The 6,710-nt window shown below is 40.1% G+C and overlaps 1 pseudogene; it reads left to right on the top strand.

The window, feature by feature from the left end:
- LOC106877762 (GPN-loop GTPase 1-like) overlaps positions 1–2,029 on the top strand; it is a 24,016-nt pseudogene extending 21,987 nt beyond the window's left edge.
- Positions 2,030–6,710: the final 4,681 nt, after the last annotated feature.

Genomic DNA, 6,710 nt, shown 5'->3' on the forward strand with positions numbered 1-6,710 from the left:
CTTTTGTCAAACCACTAAGTTACAGGGACACAAATCCACCAACACTGGGTGTCAAGCGATGGTCGGGAACAAAACACACACACATACACACACACACACACACAGGGTTGGCCAAAAGTCACCCGACAGTAAATCAAAATTCCATAGATACTATCTGTAATTTTGTATCAACTCGAATTGAAAAATGTGTCACTCAAGAGGGACTTCAGTTCAAACAATTTTCATGATTTTTCACATTTAGAGGCTTTTATTAAATTTATTCAGTTGTTAAACATAAATAAATCTTGGAATTAAATGGTTTTGATTTACTGTCAGGTGACTTTTGGCCAACCCTGTATATAAAATCACAAATGACAGAGAAATAGTTTGATGAAATTTTATTGAACAGTAAGAAAATTCTAATTTCACAGGATCCTTCCAGGATCTTCCATATGTATATCACTGCATATCTTTCTCATTTTCTCTCCGGGGAGTAGAACTTGAGTTTTTTGTAGCCTCTCCCAGTAGTTCGTCTGTTCCACTGAGTCAATCTTCTTTGTGTAGTGGTGCCAGGTTGCCTCAAGTTCCGCCATTTACTTACAAACATGATAAAAGCTCTTTTACGTGAGAATATCACCTTGACCACCTTGACCGACCAGTCCGTCGGGCATCCATTTGACACTGCTGGTCACAGCACACCGTCCCTTCCTCTCTGAATCGTCCCTTCCTCTCTGAATCGTCCCTTCCTCTCTGAATCGTCCCTTCCTCATCCACGTGGTCCCAAACGCCCTCCTAAAATCGTAACTCCACCATCATGGAGGCCTTCCGAGTGGTCGTTTCCGCTTGTGCGGGTACCATTCGACAACTGTGCGGGTCCACCGATTATCAGTGAGCCGGGCGACGTGTCCAGCCCATCTAAACTTGCTGTGTGTATATTCTACGATGACATCCATCACGCCGGACTTCTTGTCTGACGACCTTGCTACTGATGTGCTCTCTCACCGAGATTCCAAGCATTGACCTCTCCATGGCTCTTTGAGCCGTTACCAATCTCTGCTCTTCTCTCTTTGTTGTAGCCCATGTTTCACAACCATATAACATTGCAGGTAGAACTGTGCTATTTATGAGGTTGGCATGGGTGGTCCTGTCCAACCTACCCTTGAGCACATCCCTTATGCCATTAAACGCCTTCCACAGCCAGGTGCCTTTTCTGTGTGTGTGTGTGACAAATGAGGTTATTGTGTTCAGGTACTGGGCTACTGCTTATTAATTTGAATGGAAAATCTATTAGTCTGTTCTTTTGGACTTGCAGACTGGACCTGGTTTTCTCTTAAAGTTTGTTCTACAAACTTTTTTGTTTGTCGTAACCCTTCGTTACTGTATTTGAGATGCTCTGTGTTTCTTTTAATTACTTTAAATATAACAAAGAATTTAGTAAAATAATTTAGTTACCATTCAGCTAGTGTTAGAAACATAAATTGTGACTAAGGTTTGGTGGAAGATTTTAATTGAAAACTTATGGAAACAAGATATTTGTACTCCAGAGCCAGGGGCAGTTTCAGCCGGGTTGATAATGAAAGGGTTAGCATTTTACGGTGTATGTCACCTGGTTCCTATTGTTGGTGCCGTTTTCCATTCTCTGTCAGAAATTCTTAATCTACACACTTCTGCAACTCTTAAAGCCTTCATTAATCTTACTTATCTACGACTGAACATTACTAATTTGTAAAAGCCCCTTAATTTGTGTAGTCTGTGATTTCTCTTTAGACAAAACAATTGAAATCTTTATTGTTTTACTTTACAGATGAAGAAGAGCAGCGAGAGAGGGAGTCATTCCAACACTTTTTGGAGAGAAAGTGAAAAGCCAAAACAACAGTTGATGGTCTCTTTATGGTTCTCATAAAACAGTTTTACTGGATTTTGTATTAAAAAGCTTCATTTGATCAAAATGTGTTGCTCTACTTGTGGAATAAGTGAGTTTAGCAACTGCAAAGTAGAGGCTTGAGGCTTTTAATATTTTTGTAAATAAAAATATTCCATTTTTTTTCTATTTTGGAAATGGTGTTCTTTCATTAAGTAACTTGATCTGAGGGTTTGCATTGAGACTGAAGCAATTACATTGAGGAAGAACCTTTTAGATATTTAAAGTGGGTTTTCCACTCTGTCCTGGAATTGCACCAACGACTAGATTACAGTTGATCATCATCATCATCGTTTTAACATCTACTTTTCTATGCTTGCATGGGTCGGATGGTGTTTATTGGAATTGATTTTCCACAGCCAGGTGCCTTTTCTGTTTCCTAGCAAAGTAATATTTCTCCACGGCCAGACATGTTTTTGCAGAAGATTGGAAGTCAATGACACTCATTTACAAGTGTCATGCAATATCAAAACAAGGGGACATAAATACACTCACACACACATATACATCCATACATGCAGGTATATATCTTCACACGTGCACATACACACATACACACACAAGACTCTTGGGTTAAGAGATATAATCGCCTAATCTAAAAGGCATCAGAGATACTCGTAAAGGGTCATATTTAATCATCCTCTCATCAATCCTGGTCCAAAATATTTTACTTCAAATCTAAGAAAATATAACTTCTTTTAATGAAAAACTGTTTCTTAAAAAAGCAAAAAAACAAATTTTCTCTTCTTGGAGAACGAAACACAGCAATTATTCCTCAAGCTCTAATTTTAGTTTAGTCATAACTCCTAACTTATTTTATTGGGATGGTGCATAATTATTGCGGCTTTTTTTTTCAACAAATTTTATTCAACAAAAACAATAATATTTAACAAAAACATCTTTAGATGACGGTCTGACCGTCTGCCAAGCAAATGGGAAGCAGTAATTGAAGTCGATGGTGAATATGCTCTGGAATAATCCTTTAAAGATGTTTTTGTTACATGCTGATATTGTTGAAAAGAAGCCGCAATAAATATGCACCAACCCAATAACTATGAAAGGTAATTTTACAGATGTGCTGCAAAAATTTTGTCAGCTCATGAAATAAACGAAGAATGGAATTTAACAGTTTCCATGTTAGAATTGCTAAAATGTCTCTTTCATGATGTATTGACTGGCTTCTCTTGTGCGTATTGCTTTCATTTTATGTCTTTTGCAATACTATGATGGGTTGTATGGACACTTATTGAACTTGGATTTTGTCCACCCCATCCCACCCGACTGGCTTCTGTGCTGGTAGCACAAAAAAGCACCTTCTGAATGTGGCCGATGCCAGTGCCGCCTGACTGGCTCCCGTGCTGGTGAACGTAAAAAGCACCCACTACAATCTTGGAGTGGTTGGCGTTAGGAAGGGCATCCAGCTGTAGAAACATTGCCAGATCAGATTGGAGTCCGGTGCAGCCTCCTGGTTTGCCAGTCCCCAGTCAAACTGTCCAACCCATGCCAGCATGGAAAACGGACGTTAAACGATGATGATGATGATGTTCCAAGACCTTGTATGTGGATTTTGTCAACAGAAACTGAAGCAGGCCCATTGTGTGTGTGTTTATATATCACGGTATCGACCAGACTATTGCATGTTGTAATACATCGATGGTCACAATGCGCTTCACATTGTTTTAGCTTTCAAATGATGGCTAGGTGAGCAGGCCAACAGTCCCTCTGATTGGAAGACTATTCCATCTCAGGGTGGCCCATTTACAGCTGAGTAGACTGGTGCAATGTGAAATGTTCTGCCCAGTCAAGGAATCGAACTCATGCTCGCTAGATCGTGACCCTAACCACTATGCTACGCACCACACGCCTTCGTGTGTGTGTGTGTGTTGTCAGTTGTAATAAAAACAATTTTGCATTATTCTGAAGGGTCACCACCTTACTTTTGGAGAGTACAATTTTATTTTTTAAACAGGAATAGTGTTGACAGTGACTTAGAAGTTTCAACCAGCAGCTCTTTGAAACTCTTTAAGGCCGTGAAGAGTCTGGAGTAGAAAATCTTCACATGCTCCAGACACATAACAGCTCCCCTTTAAACTGGTTCTCCGTCGGTTACGACCTCGAGGGTTCTAATTGATAAACTAGACCACTCATGGCTAACATGCGGCCTGCAAGATATTCTAAATGCACGCCCTACGAAAAATAGCTTTCTATGTTTTTAGTAGTGCGGCCCCTTCTGACGATGAGCCATGTCTCATGCAACCTACTTTTCGGAAAAAGGCTGCCTTTATCTGATCTGGACAGTAATCACTTATTGGGGCGATATACTGTGCATGTGTGTGTGTGTGTGTGTGTGTGTGTAAAATAATGCTAAAACAATAACCAAGATACTTCGTTTATTTGCATCATATCCCACTTTAAACGCTACAAGAATAATGATGTACTTACTGTAGACTGCACCTCGTTGAAAAAAGTTAAAAGCGAGGACAGATAGCTGCCCTGTAAATGACAAAAAAAAAAAAAATGTATCGGAGGGGCGATGCATACCCTGCGCGCAGATAATATTCTTTGAAAATTACAGTGTGGCTTACAATGTGTAGCTTAATGCTTACCCATGCTTTTTAATTGAACTGAATTAATTTTTTTTTTAAAGTATCACCATTATAGGTGAAATTAAGAAATCGACACGTAAATAAGCGAAACCCTCGAATCCATCAGTGTTCATATACACACATACAAACACAGTCGCAGATGTATGTATGTACCCACATGTGTCTACACGCATAGGTACACAATGATCTATACACACGCAGACGAGGGTCAGTTCATACGAAAAAGAAAGTGAACAAAATGAAATACTTATCGAAAATATTCTTGTTTACTCTAGGCAGTCTATCGCAGCGTTACTCAAGAAACAGGAAGAAAGAGTGAGAGAAAGTTGAGGCGAAGAGGGTACGACAGGGGTCACCACCACCCCCTGCCGGAGCCTCGTGGAGCTTAGGTGTTTTCGCTCAATAAACACTCACAACGCCCGGTCTGGGAATCGAAACCGCGATCCTCCGACCGCGACTCCGCTGCCCTAACCACTGGGCCATCGCGCCTCCACAGCTCGCTGCATTACTTAAATAAAATATTGTATAGAATTGTGCTTTCAACGTCTTTCAATGATGGCAGATGAATCAAGCATACTGTAAGTTCGGAGTACGATATAAATAATATGACCACTTGCTTATCGAGAAATTTGTAAGTTCGATTAAAATTTTTTTTTTCAAGTATCACTGTTATAGGTATTTATACTCCGGTGAAATTAAGAAATCAACTCGTAAATACACGAAACCCTCGAATCCATCACTGTACAAACACACGCTCACGCCCACCCCCAGAGCCGCATATCTATGAAGGTATTTATGTATGTTTGAAGATAATCAAACCAAATTTCCATCACGTCGAGCCACTCACCCAATGAGTATTTCTGCCAAATGCGGTGAAAATCCGTTGAGCCGTTTTCCAGTAATTTTGCAAACACACAGACAAACAGACAAAGACGAGTGATTACAATACCCTGCTTTCTCTTACGCGTGAGGAGTAATAATAACGGGCTTATTGTATGCAGTGCTCAGGCGCAACAAAATTCGTCGGAAAATGGCAAAAGAAGGGTCAGAAAGAAGGGCATAAGTCAGGTAAAAGAAGTCTACAATGAAAGAATTATATGCACTGTATACAGGAAAAAACACGCTGGCACGCACCGGTATTCTGTCGGTTACGATGACGAAGTTCCAGTCAATTCGATCGACGGAAGAACCTGTTCGTGAAATTAACGTGCAAGTGGCTGAGGAACTCAACAGAAACGCGTAACTCTTAACGTGGTTCTCAGGGAGATTAAGCGTGCTATAGATTGCGACACGGCTGGCCCCTTAAATAACAGGTACGACTCATTTTTGCTAACCAAGTGGATTAGAGTAACGGGAAATAAAGTGTCATGTCCAAGGATACAATGCATCGACGGGTATCGAACTCAGGACTTTACGATAGTGAGCCGAATACCGTAAGTACGAAGCCAAGCGCCTTCATTGCACACACACACACACACACACACACACACACACACACACACACACACACACACACACGCACGCGCTCGTACGCACACAGAGAAAGACAGACAAGAGAACACGAGAAGAAGCTCAAAAAGAAAAGGGCGACAAGCATGTCAAGAGCAGGGTTGGTGAATTTCAGAAAGCGTGGAATTTTTGAAGGAAGCTGTGTCCTGATAGTTGACAACTGATGTGGGTATACATACAACGGGCCTCTTTCAGTTTCCGTTTACCAAATTCACGCACAAGGCTTTGGTCGGCCCGAAGCTATAGAAGAAGACCCTTGGTCAAGGTGCCACGCAGTGGGACTGAACTCGGAATCATGTGGTTGTATATTATTAAGTTAATGTATAAATTACCTATAAATTTTTATAGCAGGCTATAAAAATTTTATACCTATAAATTTTTATGGCAGGTATATTTTTATACCTGATAAAAATCATTAACGTGATTTTTATCTTTATATTCCATTACGAATTAATAAATAAAATATGATTATATATTATTAAAAAAATGTATAAAAATATTGTTGAAGTATTTTGATTATTGTTAAAATATAACCGATTTATTGCACATAAATTTTACCAAAATCTTATTTGAGCCCTCAAGGGCCACATGGACTCCGGTTGAGAGCCACTGCACAAGATAAAGGGTGACATGATCGAAAGAGTGTGTCTGCGCATGACTACATGTGCACCGAAAACAATTACCAAATCATCGTT

Source organism: Octopus bimaculoides, chromosome 1 (genome assembly GCF_001194135.2).
Source record: "Octopus bimaculoides isolate UCB-OBI-ISO-001 chromosome 1, ASM119413v2, whole genome shotgun sequence".
NCBI classification, from domain to species: Eukaryota; Metazoa; Mollusca; class Cephalopoda; order Octopoda; family Octopodidae; genus Octopus; species Octopus bimaculoides.